This window comes from Hylobates moloch, unplaced genomic scaffold, assembly GCF_009828535.3.
Source record: "Hylobates moloch isolate HMO894 unplaced genomic scaffold, HMol_V3 SCAFFOLD_4, whole genome shotgun sequence".
In the NCBI taxonomy this organism is placed as follows: Eukaryota; Metazoa; Chordata; class Mammalia; order Primates; family Hylobatidae; genus Hylobates; species Hylobates moloch.
This window is the reverse complement of record NW_026652279.1, coordinates 2,891,918-2,907,798: the sequence shown is the minus strand read 5'-3', so window position 1 is coordinate 2,907,798 and position 15,881 is coordinate 2,891,918. Positions and strand designations below refer to the sequence as shown.

The following is a 15,881-nucleotide window of genomic DNA, read 5'->3' as shown; positions in this document are numbered from 1 at the left end:
GAATGAAATTCAAACTACTGAGAGGTTCAAGTCTTTCAAGTCAGGACAACTTAGGCTCCAACCTCATCTGCCACCCCTCCTTGCCAACACAGAGCCCTGTTCCAGAATATGCCACACCATCCACCTCCTTCCTGAATCTCTGGCTTTACCAATGCAGTTTCCTCTGCTGGCTTCTCCTTTTCTTGGTGAAGGTATTCATCCCAAATCTCAGCCCTTCTGTGAGGCCTCCTCACCCTTCTGCCATGAGAGACAGCACAATGAAGTGTTTAAAACCATGGGCTCTAAAGTTGGACCTCCTGTGTTAAAATTCCAGCTCCACCACTTACTGATAGTAACTTTAGGCTGATCTCTTCACCTGCCTGTACCTCAGCTTCTTAATCTGCAAGATGGTATGAATCATGGGTCTGTCTCTGCTGTGGTTTGGCTGTGTCCCCCCCCAAATCTCATCTTGAATTGTACCTACCATAATCCCCACATGTCATGGGAGGGACCCAGTGGGTAGGAGGTAATTGAATCATGGGGCAGGTTTTTCCCATGCTATTCTCGTGATTAAGTCTCATGAGATCTGATGGTTTTATAAAGGGCAATTCTTCTGCACATGCTCTCTTGCCTGCCACCATGTGAGATGTACCTTTGCTCCTCCTTCACCTTCCACCATGATTATGAGGCCTTCTCAGCCATGTGGAACTGTGAGTCCATTAAACCTCTTTTTCTTTGTAAATTATCCCATCTCGGGTATTTCTTAATAGCAGTATGAAAATGGACTAATACAGTCTCATAGGCTTGTTGTGAAGGGAAATGAGACAAGTACTCAATAGATTTCAGCTGTAATTATTATTCTGTACTCCCTTATTCATACTTTTACTCATACTTTTATAATGGTGATGTTAATACCTTTATTATGTTCTTTGCATTATTGTTGAATATACATGTTTCTGTCCTCCGCTTCCGTTATGAGCTGTTAGAAACAGAGGATAATATCTATTTCACTATTGTATCCTCAGTACCTCACCCAGGGACCACCAAAGAAGAGGCACTGTATACATATTTTTAACAAATGAATGAAAATATGAGTGCATTAATTTATTCCACTAATGAGCACCCATCAAGTGTTTAGTAAACCTCAGATTGATGAATGATAAGGCGATAAGGCATACTTTAATACCTATTTTCTTAAACCCTTTCTTTTCTGTGATATTTAATGCAAAATGGTTTATTAGTCTTCTATTACTGTCATAACAAACTATGATGAATTTAGTGACTTAAAACAACACACATTTATTATCTGGTGGTCAGAAGCCTGATACAAGTCTCACAGGGCTAAAATCAAGGTGTCAGCAGTGCTGTGTTTCTTACTGGAGACTGCAGAAAAACCTACTTCCAAACTCGTTCAGGTTATTGACAGAATTTGGTTCTTTGTGGTTATAGGACTGAAATCCCTATTTTCTTTCTGGCTGTTAGGCAGGGCTCCACCCTTAGCTCCCTCAGGCCTCTTTCTGGTCCTCACACAGAGCCTCCTACATTTTAGAACAATCAATGATTCATCTTATCTTTTTCTTTCTTGTGTTTGCAATCTGACTTTCCCTCTGCAGCATAGCGCCTGCATCCTCTTCTGCTTTCTCACTCTGATTCTTCTACCTTCCGCTTATGTTTTTACAACCTCGTGACTAGGGTGGACATACTCAGATAATTCAAGATAACCTTCCTATGTTAAAGTCGGTTGACTAGTAACCTTGATACATCTGCTAAGTCTCTTCACGGCAGCACCTAATCTAGTGTTTAATTGGATAACCAGGGACAGGAATCTTTTTTTGTTTTTTTGTTTTTTTTGTTTTTTTTGAGAGGGAATTTTACTCTGTCGCCCAAGCTGGAGTGCAATGGTGCAGTCTTGGCTCACTGCAACCTCTGCCTCCCGGGTTCAAGCAATTCTCCTGCCCTCAGCCTCCCAAGTAGCTGGGATTACAGGCACTCACCACCATGCCTGGCTACGTTTTGTATTTTTAGTAGAGACAGGGGGTTTCACCACATTGGCCAGGCTGGTCTTCAACTCCTGATCTCAAGTGACCCACCTGCCTCAACCTCCCAAAGTGCTGGGATTACAGGCGTGAGCCACCATGCCTGGCCCAGGGATGGGAATCCTGCAGGGACATCTTTAGAGGTCTGCCTATTGCAGTGGTCAATTCATGATTGTGTTTAAGCTGTTCAAAAAATCCATCATATTTTGTCTGGGTGCAATGGCCCATGACTGTAATCCCAAGCGCTTTGGAAGGCCTAGGCAAGAGAATTCCTTGAGGCCAGGAGTTTGAGACCAGCCTGGGCAACAAAGCGAGACCCCATCTCTATTAAAAAGTGCAAAAATTGGCTGGGCATGGTGGTGCAAACCTGTAGTCCTAGCTAGTACGGATGATCACTTGAGCCCAGGAGTTCAAGGCTGCAGTGAGCTATGATCTCACTGCTGCACTCCAGCCTGGGCAAGAGAACAAGACCCTGTCTCAAAAAACAAAAACAAAAACAAAAAACTCCATATTTTTATTTACCTTTCATCTCTATGAGGGTGGGGATTATATCTGTTTTATTTACCAAGTTGTATTCAGCCCAGTGCTTATCTCATGGTAGATATTCTACAAGCATTTGTTAGACACATTGAAATTCCTAGACCCAGATATTTGGGTTTGTTTTTGCTTTAATCATTTTATTCTAGGTTACCAAAGTGATCAAACCAGCCTTTTTTTTTTTTTTTTTTAGACTGAGTCTTACTCTGTCGTCCAGTGCTGTGGCGCCATCTCAGCTCACTGCAAGCTCCGCCTCCTGGGTTCACGCCATTCTCCTGCCTCAGCCTCCCTAGTAGCTGGGACTACACAAACTAGCTTTTTAAAAAAAAGATTATATTTATTTTGGTTCTTACTTTGTTTTTTGGTCTCCTATAACTTTGGGTTTACTGCTTGATCCCTTACCTTTTCTTAAATTTTAGTGTCATTTCACTTTTTTCTCCTAAAAAAACTGGGCTGGACCTCTTTTGGAACTTTGAGTCCTTTTGCGGTGATTTCAAGGGGAACGTGAGAGACTAGACTATCGATACTGATGATGATGATGATAGCAACGATGGTGATGTTTTGGCCCATGTGGGCTGCTGGTTCTCAATCGGAGGCAATTTTGCAGGTGACATTTGGCAATGTCAGGAGACATTTTTGGTTGTCATGGCTACTGGAGAGGTTACTACTGGTATCTAGTGGGATAGAGGCCAGGGATGCTGCTCAACACCCTACAATGCATAGGACAGCCCTCCATAACAAATAATTCTGTAGTCCAAAATATCAGTAGTGCCCAGGCTGAGAAACCTTGAAGGAGGCTAACTGCTGTAATGAGCTTCATCAAAACCCAGTAGCTTAACTGAAAAAAAAAGATATATGTATATATATCTCATATATCATATATGACATACGATACGCTATATCATATATGACATATGATACGCTATATCATATATGACATATGATACGCTATATCATATATGACATATGGTATGCTATGGCTATATGACACATGAGATGATATATCATATATGAGACATATGAAACATATCATATATGCCATAATGATGTGATGCGCCAGGTATATCATATATGACATATCGATATGATATATCATCCTCCATGACTTATTATATATATGTATGTATGATATGAATATGATACGCTATATCATATATGACATATGATACGCTATATCATATATGACATATGGTATGCTATATCATATATGACATATGATACGATATATATGACATATGATACGATATATCATATATGACATGATATGATATATCATATATGACATATGATATGATATATCATATATGACATATGATATGATATATATGACATATTACACATATGTATATATGATATATGAATATGATATATCATATATATATATCATATATATGTATCTTTTTTTTTTGAGATGTAGTCTCACTTCTTCACCAGGCTGGAGTGCAATGGCACGATCTCGGCTCACTGCAACCTCCACCTCCCAGGTTCAAGCAATTCTCCTACCTCAGTCTCCCCAATAGCTAGGATTACAGGCACGTGCCACCACACCTGGCTAATTTTTGTAGTTTTAGTAGAGACAGGGTTTCACCATGTTGGCCAGGGTGGTCTTGAGCTCCTGACCTCAAGTGATCCACCCATCTCAGCTTCCCAAAGTGCTGGGATTACAGGCATGAGCCACCGTGCTCGGCGCAAAAAAAAAAAAAAAAAAAAAAAAAATTCGTATTCAGAATCCACTGCAAATGTTTCTGAAGGGTGGCTCTCCTAGGAGGTTCTTAGGTAGGATCCAGGTTCTTTCCATCTTGTAGCTCTAAATTCTTTAACAAGTAGCCTTCAGGGTGCCTGAGAAGGGAAAAGGAAAGAGTGAGGAGTAGAGTCTGGAAGATTTCTGTAGGCCCATCCAGGAAAGGGTGTGCATCACTTCTGCCACATTCCATTGATCAGAACTCAGTCATTTGGACCCACCTAACTCCACTGAAGCTTGGAAATGCGGTCTACCTGTGTGCATGGGTGGAAATGCGGTCTACCTGTGCACATGGGTGAATACTAATAATCTCTGCTAGAAAAACTGACAACAACAGCAGCAAAACAATATTAATACCATTAACATCTAACACTTATTAAGCTCTTCCGTGCACGCATAGTAATTTACCTGATATAGCTGAGACTCAAAAAGGTTGAATACCTTGTCTAAGTTTATGAAGAGGTCTATGAGGAGCCCAGAGATGAACACAGTCTGCTTTGTTCCAGAAAGCATGTGCTTAACCACTATTCTATACTCCTATTGGGATAGGAATTGAATACTGCTCTTAGTGGGGCTTTATTTTCACGAAATAGAAACAAAACCTGTAAATACCACAAATGCAGAATGTTCTTGACTTCCAGAACTGTTAAAACAATTCTTCCTAAAGAGCTGCTGAAATCCTTTTTAGGGAATATCGATATACAGATTGCATTCCAAGTTTTTGTCTGGATCACAGATGAATAGACAGGGAGAGATGAATGTCCTGGAGGAACACTGCCATGGTGCTTTTAAATCATCCTGTTGCACTTAGGCATTGCAGCCTGTGACTATATATATTTCAAATAAGTTTTCTGTAGTCCAGAGGGATTGCTAGCCAAGGTAATGAGCACTGCTAGGAATCTTGACAGCAAACTCTAAATGGTCTCAATGCCACAGACTTTCAAGAAACTGGGACCTTCTCGAAGTGAATGGCTATTTCTGTCCTGTTTAAGTAATTCATTCTCATCTGTCTCCGATTAGTGGTGAGCCTTGTGTCATGTGTGATAGTTATAATAAGGCACTTACCAAAACTTCCTTTTAAGGGTGGAAGGCATTTTGGGTTTGATTGTCATGGAGCAAGGTAGAAGAAAGAAGCCCTCACTTCATAAAAGGCCACACTGGTAGACAAAGCAATATGAATGGGTGTAATATGTCACCAGAGTTCAGAATCTTCCTTTAGAATGAAAGTGCAGTGGTTTCCTGGAATGTTTTAATCGAGTTTTCAGGGTCTGAAAGCTGACTATACATGTGATGGTTCTGAATGCTGCTGCTTTCATTATCGGCCTCTGCTTTGACCATGTTATAGCACACAATTCTCAATGAGTTCTCTATTTTGTGCCATTGAAATGGGAACTTCTAATTTTACTGCTTCAAAGTATGTTTTTCTTTTTAGTAAAATCAAGCCTGTTCTTTTTTCCTGTCTCCTTCTCTGGAGAATACTGCCTTTCTCTATTCATTTGCTTGCAAGAGAATCTGCATTATCATACTGGTTAGATCTTTAAGTACTCATTAAGTGTTCATTGCATACACACCATGTGTCAAGCACTGGGCTAGGCACTGGGGTGGAGTAGTGACCAAGACAAACCTGGACCTACCTGATCATAAGGAAGTCGTGTGCTCAGGTGAGCACTAGTACTTTTTGCCAACAAATAACAAACAATAACACCCATAGTAATACTACCTAACAATTGTTAAGCTCTTACAGGCTAGTGATCCAGTTGATTTATTTTTCTTTTTAAGAGATGGAATCTTAAAAAGCCCAGGCTGGAGTGTAGAGGCATGATAATGGCTCACTGCAGCCTTGAACTCCTGGGCTCAGTTGATCCTCCTGCCTCAGCCTCCCAAGTAACTAGAACTACAGGGATACATCACCATATCCACCTATTTTTTCATTTTTTGTAGAGATGGAGTCTCGCTTTGTTGCCCAGGCTGGTCTTGAACTCCTGGCCTGAAGTGATCTTCCCACTTTGGCATCCCAAAGTTGGGATTACAGGTATGAGCCACCAGGCCCAGGACCAGTTGTATTTATATTCTGTCTCAGATGTTGATGGGCAGAACAATAAAGAACTCTTGATAACATTTATTGCCTGCTAACTCTGTGGCAAGCACTGGGATGAAAGCTTTCCATGTATTACCTCATTTAATCCTCACAAACCCTTATTGAAAAGCTTTTGTCATTATCCCCATTTTAAAGATGAGGAAACTAAGGCTTATAGGGATTAGAGGGATTATATCACCTCACACAGCTGATAAGTAGTGAAGCTGGGCTGTCAAATGCCATCTGATACCTTAGCTTGTGCTCTAAACTCAGTTGTACAAAATTATGGAACATGATAGGGAGGACACTGATTTTCCTTTGATGTCGAAGTAAAATAGTAAAAGGTATACCCCAGCCATTAAACAACTCTGAGTAACTTTTTTCTATTCTTATTATTTTACCATGAGTCTGTTTTTCATACATGCCCTTGAACTATTAGAAGCCCCTCTCCCAAGATGGCATCCACACAATGGTAAATTACACTTGGACATTTATTGTATGTATGTTCAGGCTTGTTACCCATCAGAAAGAGACAGACATGATCCTTGCCTTTATGGATCTTACAATGTAAAGGAGAAGAGAGTCATCAATCACAAGTGTGATGAGTATTATAAAAAAGGAAGCAGAGTGCTATGGCAAGTATATATCACATTGGGAAGGTAACTTGGTTTTGGAGTGGGGCATGGTTGAGGATAATCTCCATGTGGAGTGAAGTATAATCTCAGAAGCCAGGTATGAGTAGGCATTAGACCAGTGAAGAGGAAGTCCAGGATGTTATATGGTTTTGAGGCCTGAGAGAGTACAATAGGGTCCACACACTGAAGAAGATGGCAGGTGGGAGCATAGAGAAGGCAGAGTGTGGTGGGAGATAAAGACAGTGAGGCAGGCAGAGGTGGACGATGAAGGCCTTATGGATTGTGACAAGGTTTTAGGATCTTATCATGAAAGCAGTAGTGAGCCACTGAAGATCTCTGGGCAGAGTGGGAGCAGGAAATATTTGGATCTTTAAAAGATCACTTTGAAGACTATACTTCCAGGGGTCATTTCTGTGGTTCATTACTTAAAGGAGTTTCCCCATGTGTGTCGAGCACTGGAAACCACAGGAAGATATGCGATGTTCTCTCCCCAGCACGAAGCTCGTTCTTGGTGTTGCTTCACTACAACTGCCATTTGCCATTGATTATTGTTTTTTTGTTCCTTTGGGGAGATTAAGAGGAAGAGGACACAGTCTGAGTGATCTTCATTTTTAAATAATCTATTTGGCTGCAGTACGCTAAAGGAGTTAAACTGAGGAAAACTGGAAGCTTTGCAGTAGGGTTATTGCCATTCTGCTATTCTGAGATTTGGTGAATCAACCCCCTTTTCCCCCCAAATCTGTGCCTTTTGCAATTTTGAATACGTATGTCAGGGCTCACCCCACCTCTGTCTAGCAAGAAGCAAATGTATCTGCCGCGAATGCATTACCATTTTAGTTGATGGCCTCCGAGCATTTTCCATCACAGTCTTCTGCCTCTCCTCCATATTCTTTGCTAAATAACATGTTGGGAATGGTCTCCTTGGCCTCCACATCAAATACTTTAACTGAAACACCATCATAATTACAACTTAATTTCTCTCATTCAAACAGAGGTGATGCATCTTCTCCCCAAAATAAAAGCCTCCTTAAGCTTACACTCTCACACTCCATAACACAGGTGTTTACAAGGTTCTTTGCTTTTCTTGCTTGTTGTTACTTCTTTTGAATTGGATTCACCCTCATTCTAACTCATTCATCTTGTCAGTCTTAAATTAAGAGTTCCTTAGGGCTGGAGAGAGGGAAACATATATCCTTCTAGGCTGTAGAAAGTACACTACAGAACACTAGAACTCTAAGGGAGTGCCACAGGGATACAACAATGAATGTAGTTTTGTAGTTACTCTTGAATGTACTCTTGGCCCATAACACATGGAAGATGATGTTAAGATAGTATGTGAGTTCTGAATGCTTTCAGCTGCCTGTAACAGAAAATTAAAGTGATAGTGCTGAAATCATAGGGATATTTATTACTGTGAGAAAACAGGAGGTAGAGGATCCTAGGGTTAGTTTGGCAACTCAGTGATATCATAAAGGACTCAGTGTCTTTCATACTCAGGCTCTTTCCTCTTTTGGCTGTTGCCTCATGGTCATAAGATGGCTTCTACAGCTCTAAGCACAAAGCGTTAACGTGACAGCATCTAAAACAGGAAAGAAGAGGCATATGAAGAAAAGGCTTTCTCCTCTTGCAACTATGACTTTTTACCAAAGGTGAAAATCTTTCATGAGCCCCCCCAGTGTATTTCCACTCATTGGTTAGATCTAGGTCACATGCCTACTACTGAATACCAATCAATGGCAAAAGAACACAGCATTGCCATGATTGGCTTAGACCAGTCATTATTCATTATCTAAGGCTAAGCACATGCTGCCCATCAGAATTTGGGTTTTGTTATCAGAGAAGAAGGAGAATATATTTTGTCACATTTGGATTAAGAACAGAAAACCATAACACTTCTAAATGATGTTCTAAGAGGAATACCATAGTAGGAAATTTCAGAGATGAGGAAATGAAAGCAAATGAGATGACTGACTCTCTAGTTCCCTGGCACAAAGGAGATGTTGAGTAATTCCCTGAACCTCCCTAGATAGGAAGAGGCACTTAGCCATGTCTGCTCACCACAGATACCTGTGTATGGCAGGCATTGGTGGTTCTCTTCCTAAGATCCACTTTCCATCCATTCTTTCCTAACAGAAATCTGACTTTGTTTGGAGCAGCAATGCTCAGCTCATATCCAGCTTCCCACACTCTCTTACAGTTAGGAAAGACTGTATGACCCATTCGTGGCTAGGCAGATGTATGTGGAAGTCACTGGATGGAACTTTCTGGAAAGCTTTTAGAAAGGGACTGACTTGGCTGGCATCCTCTTTCCCCTTTGCCTTTCCCCCTCTTCTTGCCTAGGGAGAGTGAAACTTGGAGATCCAGCAGCCATCTATGACAATGAAAGTGAAAGCCTCACTGAAGGACAGCAGAAGAAAAAAAAAAATAGAAGGAGCCTGCGGCATTCATGACACCATGAGATACCAGCTCAGTGTCAGATTATACCTTCAGACATCTTGCTGCATGAAAAACAAAACAAAACATGCACACATGCATATCCGGAAAAGAAAGCTTTCTGTGTTTAAATCACTGTTGGGCTGTTGGTTAGCTAGAGTGCAATTAATGCAGCTGAAAGCAATCTCAAGTGATACACCTTCCAAACCTAAAAACACTGAATAAGACAGTGAAAATGCATTTAAGTATTACTAAGTGCCAAAGGAAATATAAGAAGCTTTGTATGAGAAAAGTTAGGGAAAGAGGGGAAGTGAAAAATATAATTGGTCTGATGTGGCCATGAAATGTCCTGGTGTTGGAACACTTTGAGCTTACTCTATCATGTTATCATACGCTTGTGGGATGTGATACCCAGGTGGTCAGATGATTTGGAGGAACCACAACACAAGACGTTTACATTCTAGTCCCACTGGTGAATCTGAACATTTACACTTCCTTCAACCTGGGTATTATGTTTTAGGTATTTGGATATTGTGCTTACTTTTGTTTGGTGTTTATGGTTTTTCACAGTAAGGTAATCAGGACTCAGATTAAGTTTTACATGAAGACATCTTTGCAGTGTTACTAAGGACACCAAAGGGACTATGTTTAACCAATCTTGGGAAAAATCAGGTGTTTTCCTGTATGTGGAACATTTAAATACATTGCAGTTGAATGTTAATGCAAAAAAATAAGCCTTTATTGTTGGTGATTACACTGCAAAGAAAAAGAGTACTTATGTTTCTTTCAGGATTTGCAGGTTTACTAACTAGTGGATCATTAGATAAAAGATGAAATGAAGCAGAGATCACAACTGCCCTTAAGTCAGCTGGCACTTTATCTTAAAGGCAGAATTGCACTAAAATACACCACATATCCTCAAATACAAAGGTGAGGTTTGCTTCCCCCTGAATTTATTATCCCTCAGAAGAGACGACCTTGCTTTATATTTGAGTCCTTCCAAGTACTGCTTTAGGAAGTCACAATGGGCTGAAGCGGCTTCACCCCAGGTTTGTTCTGGGTGCTCGTGAAGGTCATCTGCTAGGATCTATAAAAGAGGAGCAAGGAAACTGAACACAGTTAGTCATGATTCCAGGGGCTATGACTTCATAATTCCAAGTATTGGGTGTTGTTCCAAACAGCGATTTTGAAAATCTATTTAAAAAGCAAAGCAAGAGACAAATACATCGTAGACATCGAAATATATACCTGTTCAAAGAAATATTTTTATTTAGAAGAAAAAGCTGCTAATATTATATAAATAGGTGCTTGTGCCTTTAGAGACAACTTTCAGAAACACCATCATACATGATTCAAGGAGTGTCCTGTCTTGAAGCAAGGGAAGAGAACTCAGATGGAGTTTTGTGGAAAACTCTGGAAAACTCAGTTGGAGGGCTAAAAAGGAGGCTCTTATATGGTGGAGATGCTCACATCAGAATTGGAATAAAGCATGTGTTGAGATGCTCGCATAAGAATTTCAGTAAAGTGCATGTTTTTAAATATCCAATTAAATTAATGAAATAAAAATTATAGGTAGATAGTTAACTATGTTTTTCATATCCCTATACGTTTATATGTAGAACCTGGGCATTCTGCCTTTTGAAATTTGTTTAATATTTTTATTGAAAAAACGGAATATTTCTTTTTTAAAAAAATCTTGATTTTTAGGGGATAGGGTCTCACTGTGCTGCCCAGGCTTGTCTCAGGCTCCTGGCCTCAAGCAGCCTTCCCACTTTGGCCTCCCAAAGTACTGAGCTTACAGTGGAATATTTCTTTTTTTCAAGACTGCCTTATATTTGGCATTACTAACTCCTCTTTTCAGTTTATTCTCACTATATCCTTTCTTGATACATTAAATTTTAATATAATATACAAAGTTTTAAGTGCCTAAAAGAGTTCCAGAGTGAGTGATAGAATGACATATGGCAGCTCATGAAAAAATATTACATACTTCATAAAGAGACATGCAGTTTGGTGCCAGACTGATGAAGAAAGTTGTTCATCTTTGGATTTGGGTTTGGGTTTAATACTTGTATCTGGGTTTTTATTTGGGTTTAATATTCGTATTAGTCAGAGTTCTCCAGAGAAACAGAATCAGTAGGATGTGTGTATCCATATGTATAGAAAGAGATTTATTATGATAATTTGGCTCCTGTGACTATGGAGGCTGACAAGTCCCCAGATCTGGCATTGGCAAGCTAGGGACCCAGGAGACCCAATGGTGTAGTTTCTGTCCAATGGTCAACAGGCTTGAGACCCAGGAAGAGCCAGTGTTTCAGTTAGAGTCCAAAGGCAGGACACAACCAGTGTCCCAGCTGAAGTCTATCAGGTAAGAGGAGTTTCCTCTCTCTTGCATGAGGGTCAGCTTTTTTTTGTCCTAATCAGGCCTTCAACTGATTGGATGAAGTCCACACACATTAGGGAGGGCAATTGCTTTACTACATCTGTTGATTTAAATATTAAAAGTGTGTCCAAAGCACCCTCACAGCCACACTCAGAATAAAGTTTGACCAAATATCTGGGCACCCCATGGCCCAGTCAAGTTGATACATAAAATTAATCATCGTGACACTTATAGAAATGTGGACTTTGCTTTTTTCTTTTTTCAGGATTTATATCAAGGCTACTTCCAAAAAATATGTATAAAATATTACAAGTTTAACTATACCATAGAAAGACTCAGTAATGGCTTGTTTGCTTGTTTTATTTTGATTTTTTTAATTAAACTTGTAAGGCGATTCTTGAGGGAACTTCCCTGAATATAGTAATCTGTCTATATTGTCGATAGACTGCGTTAATGGGATCTATGTGACATGATACAGTTCTGTAGGGCTGGCATCTTTTGTTTTTTGAGAAAGACTTTATGACATAAATGAGTGATCTTAAATATAATTGAGTTGCATCTTGTGTGCATTGAACTTTCGCCAATTTAATCACACAGAATTGGCCAAAAAAGTGAGTGTAGGAAGTACTGATGTAAATAATATAGGTCATTCTGTTAGACATTCCCCTCAGTGAATATATGCCTCTTAGTAAACGTGAGATGGGAGCTGGGAGTCATTCTCATTTTCCTGAACCTCTTAGTATGAGCATCTTAGTGCTGAGTGTGATTGCAGTGTTGACATATTCTGTTATACATGAAAAAATATATGCCTAGTAAATTCACACCAATGACTTCATCTGATCTTTGATCAAAGAAGGATCTGTTCTAATGCTAGAGGAAAGCCTCTATTGGACCTCCTGAGAAGCTGTACCATATTTTATTCTGTGGGGCAATTAAAGAGATTTCTGAGAGACTTTCTAAGCTCTGACTTAAAAACTATCTTCAATTTAAGATGCCACTCAGCTATCTTTGGTCTGGGATTGTGGCTTTCTTAACAGTAAATGTTAACTGCCAATGTTTTCAGGAGCATCATAATTTTAGGTTTGCTCTTTTAAAAGAGTAGTTCTCCTCCCTCCTCCTAGAGATGATCTGGAATGCAAATGTGAGCTTTCCTTTTTGTATGTGTGTATATGGGAGTGAGTGTAAAAGGTTTCTTTGAAACCATCCCTGTGGGTAAGAAAGGCATCTAGCCACTCTCTTATAGGTATGTGGGGACATTCACTTAGCTGTGTGCCTTAAACCAGGGTTTACTGAAAAATACCAATAAGGTATACTGAATAAGATCCTATTCAAAGTAATGAGTAGGTTATATAAATTCTGCTTAGAGAAAAGAAATTTATAAGATAAAGACACCTTGTCTGAAAGTGTGAAAGCCTTCAGTATAGCAGCTGGTGTTCTGGGTCAGCTGAGGAGAGGAGCTTTCTAAAGGAATTCATTGGACCTGGTTGGGCATAGGACATGGCAGGTGTGCATCTACTTTGGACAGGCACCTGGCTCTGGATAAACAAGTGGTGAGCATAATACCTTTTTGTCTTCATGGTGTTTTAATAAGTGTGTTTGGGAAGAAGGGAGGGATGGGCAACAAGCAAATAAAGAAGAAAGTAATGGGATGCAATGAGAGCTATTAACAAAATAAAAGATTAATGTAATGGAGTGAGTTGGTGGGAATGAGGAGGCTGCTTTAGATTGGATAGTCAGGGAAGGCCTCTCTGAAGAGATGACATTAGAGCTGAGACCTTAGTGATTTAAAGATGCAGAGCGTGAGAGAGAGAGAGAGAGAGAGAGAGAGAAAAGTGCAGACGCAAAGGCCCTAACATGGAAATGGGAACAAAGTGCCACCTGTGCCCAATACCTTCCAATGTAGAACACTGATAAAGGTAGGTACTTTAGATTGGATAGTCAGCGAAGGCCTTTCTGAAGAGATAAGATTAGAGCTGGCAGAGGTCTTAAATGGGACTTCCTAAATGCCCCCTCAAACAAATAACATGCTTAAGAATTCTGAATGGGGGCCTGTGAGGGGATGGGGAAGAATGAAAGTATTGAGATAAAAACAAGAATCTCTGACATCGCCTGGGCTCATGGATGCTATTGCCTCAAATTAGAAAGAAGGCAGGAAAGAGGGAAGGAAATAGTTAGCCTGACCTGAGGGATCAGAGCTTTTTCAACTTAGAAGAGAAGAAGTAGAAGTGGGGGAAGGCACCTTTATTGTATAGTGACCCTGCCACTTAGTAAATAAGACTCAATATGCTTGAATTTGGCCAATTACATTAGGAATTGCTCCTTGGAGAGATACGGGATATAGGGAGAGAGAGAGAAAGCATGGCAAGCCTATTTTCTACCTATCTTCATACCTATTTTAAGGGTGAAGACTCTAAGCACATAGATAAGAAATTTGCCCAACAGGTAGATGGCAGAAATGGCATTTAGCAGCAGGTCCATTTGATACCACAGTAAATGAGACTGCTCTTTTTAGAGATCAGAATCAATCAATTTTTCATTCTCCTGCTCTGAAAGAATTTACTTATCTTCCAAAGCAAAAACCTCACTTTCTCTGTTGGATCGGACCTAATTATTTTCATGGTTTCATTTAGATATTTGGCTTTACTTTTGAAATCATAACAATTATATATATATATATATTTCATTTTTGTATTAATAAAAGCCTGTAAGGAAATGACAATTTTATTCTCTTTGGATAGAGAGGTAGAGGTCCCATTGTTCAGTCTGTTCCTATGGAAGGAATTGACAACAATCCTAAATGGTATAATCACACATCTACTTTGGTACACGGAAGGGCCAAAAGCCAAATAGTATTCCTTGTCAAATTTCTTTGCTTTCATTCTCATTCTCTCTGTCTCTCCCTCTCTCCCTTCTCTTCCCCTTCTTCCCAGTCTCTTACCAAATATCTACTTCTTGTTCTTCCCTTATATAAAAGGTTAACATGTGAAAATCTAGTTATAATTACATGGTTTTCCCTTTCAGGAGATGGTTTTGCAACTAATGATAAAAATGTTCAGTCTCCATGGATAACTATAGTAAATATGTTTTAAAAGGAATGTATTTTCTGAGAATAGAGGCTCATAATGTTATATCCAAATTTATAACTGATTACCTATTCCTTTGGTTTCAAATCTATGTTTGCCCCTAGTTTTCAATTTCAATTTCAAAGTGTTTTGTAACTTCTCAAGTATGTAGACACGGAATTGGGTGGTATTTGGAAGCAACATCTACTTAAGGTCAGCTCGGTGAGCTTTCTTGAAAAAAAAATCCATTATATACAACATTGTAACTCATAACAATAAAAAATAACTACCAGTTTGAATGCTTACCACCTGCTAGACACTGTGTGTATTTTACAAAGATTATCTCATTTCATCTTTATAACAATATGGTGAGGTAAGTATCTATATTCTCATTTTTCAGACAAGGAAATCAAAGCTCAGGAAAGTTAAATGACTTACTCTAGGTTGTATTCAAATTAAGTGCCAGAGGCTGGATTTGAACCCATGTCTGTCTGACTCCAAAGCCTCAACCTCCAATTTTCTGAAAACACTGAGTTGAAATCTTCAGGGGTTGAAGGGTGGCCATCTTTGAAGTGTTTGGCATGGGTTGAAAGAATGTGCTATAACTCTAGTCATCATCTTGCAAAGTGATAAAATGTACAGCTGAGATCTGAGACATGGAGCCATGACATTCCAAAAGTCTAAAAATCTCCCTTTAGTTAAAATTGCAAAAAAACTATCTTAGAAAGTACAATTTGATAGTAAAGTTCTCAATAGTTTCTAAATGAAAACCCCTGTAAATGTAGAGGAACTGTGCTTAAGGCCCAGGAGGGCATAGAAATGAAAGGTAGAAATAAAAGAGATTCAACTTAAAGGAAAGAAAAGAAAGCTAAACCATCTTATGAAAAATAATTGGAAGCAGATTTCAATAAAGGAAGAGGGATGTAAAATAGACTAATGCCAAAGGGGAACTGAAGACAATGATGTCTGGATTCAGTCATTTGGGAGCTACCTAGAGG

The 15,881-nt window shown here is 39.5% G+C and overlaps 1 protein-coding gene and 1 non-coding gene across 7 annotated transcripts in view; both read left to right on the top strand.

Moving 5' to 3' along the window:
• The window catches only part of FHIT (fragile histidine triad diadenosine triphosphatase), a 1,522,387-nt gene that overhangs the window by 406,711 nt on the left and 1,099,795 nt on the right, over nt 1-15,881 (top strand). The window lies entirely within an intron of this gene.
• LOC116467756 (small nucleolar RNA U3) lies at nt 7,392-7,608 on the top strand. The gene has a single exon (XR_004247944.1). It is a non-coding gene; the product is annotated as a small nucleolar RNA U3 (small nucleolar RNA).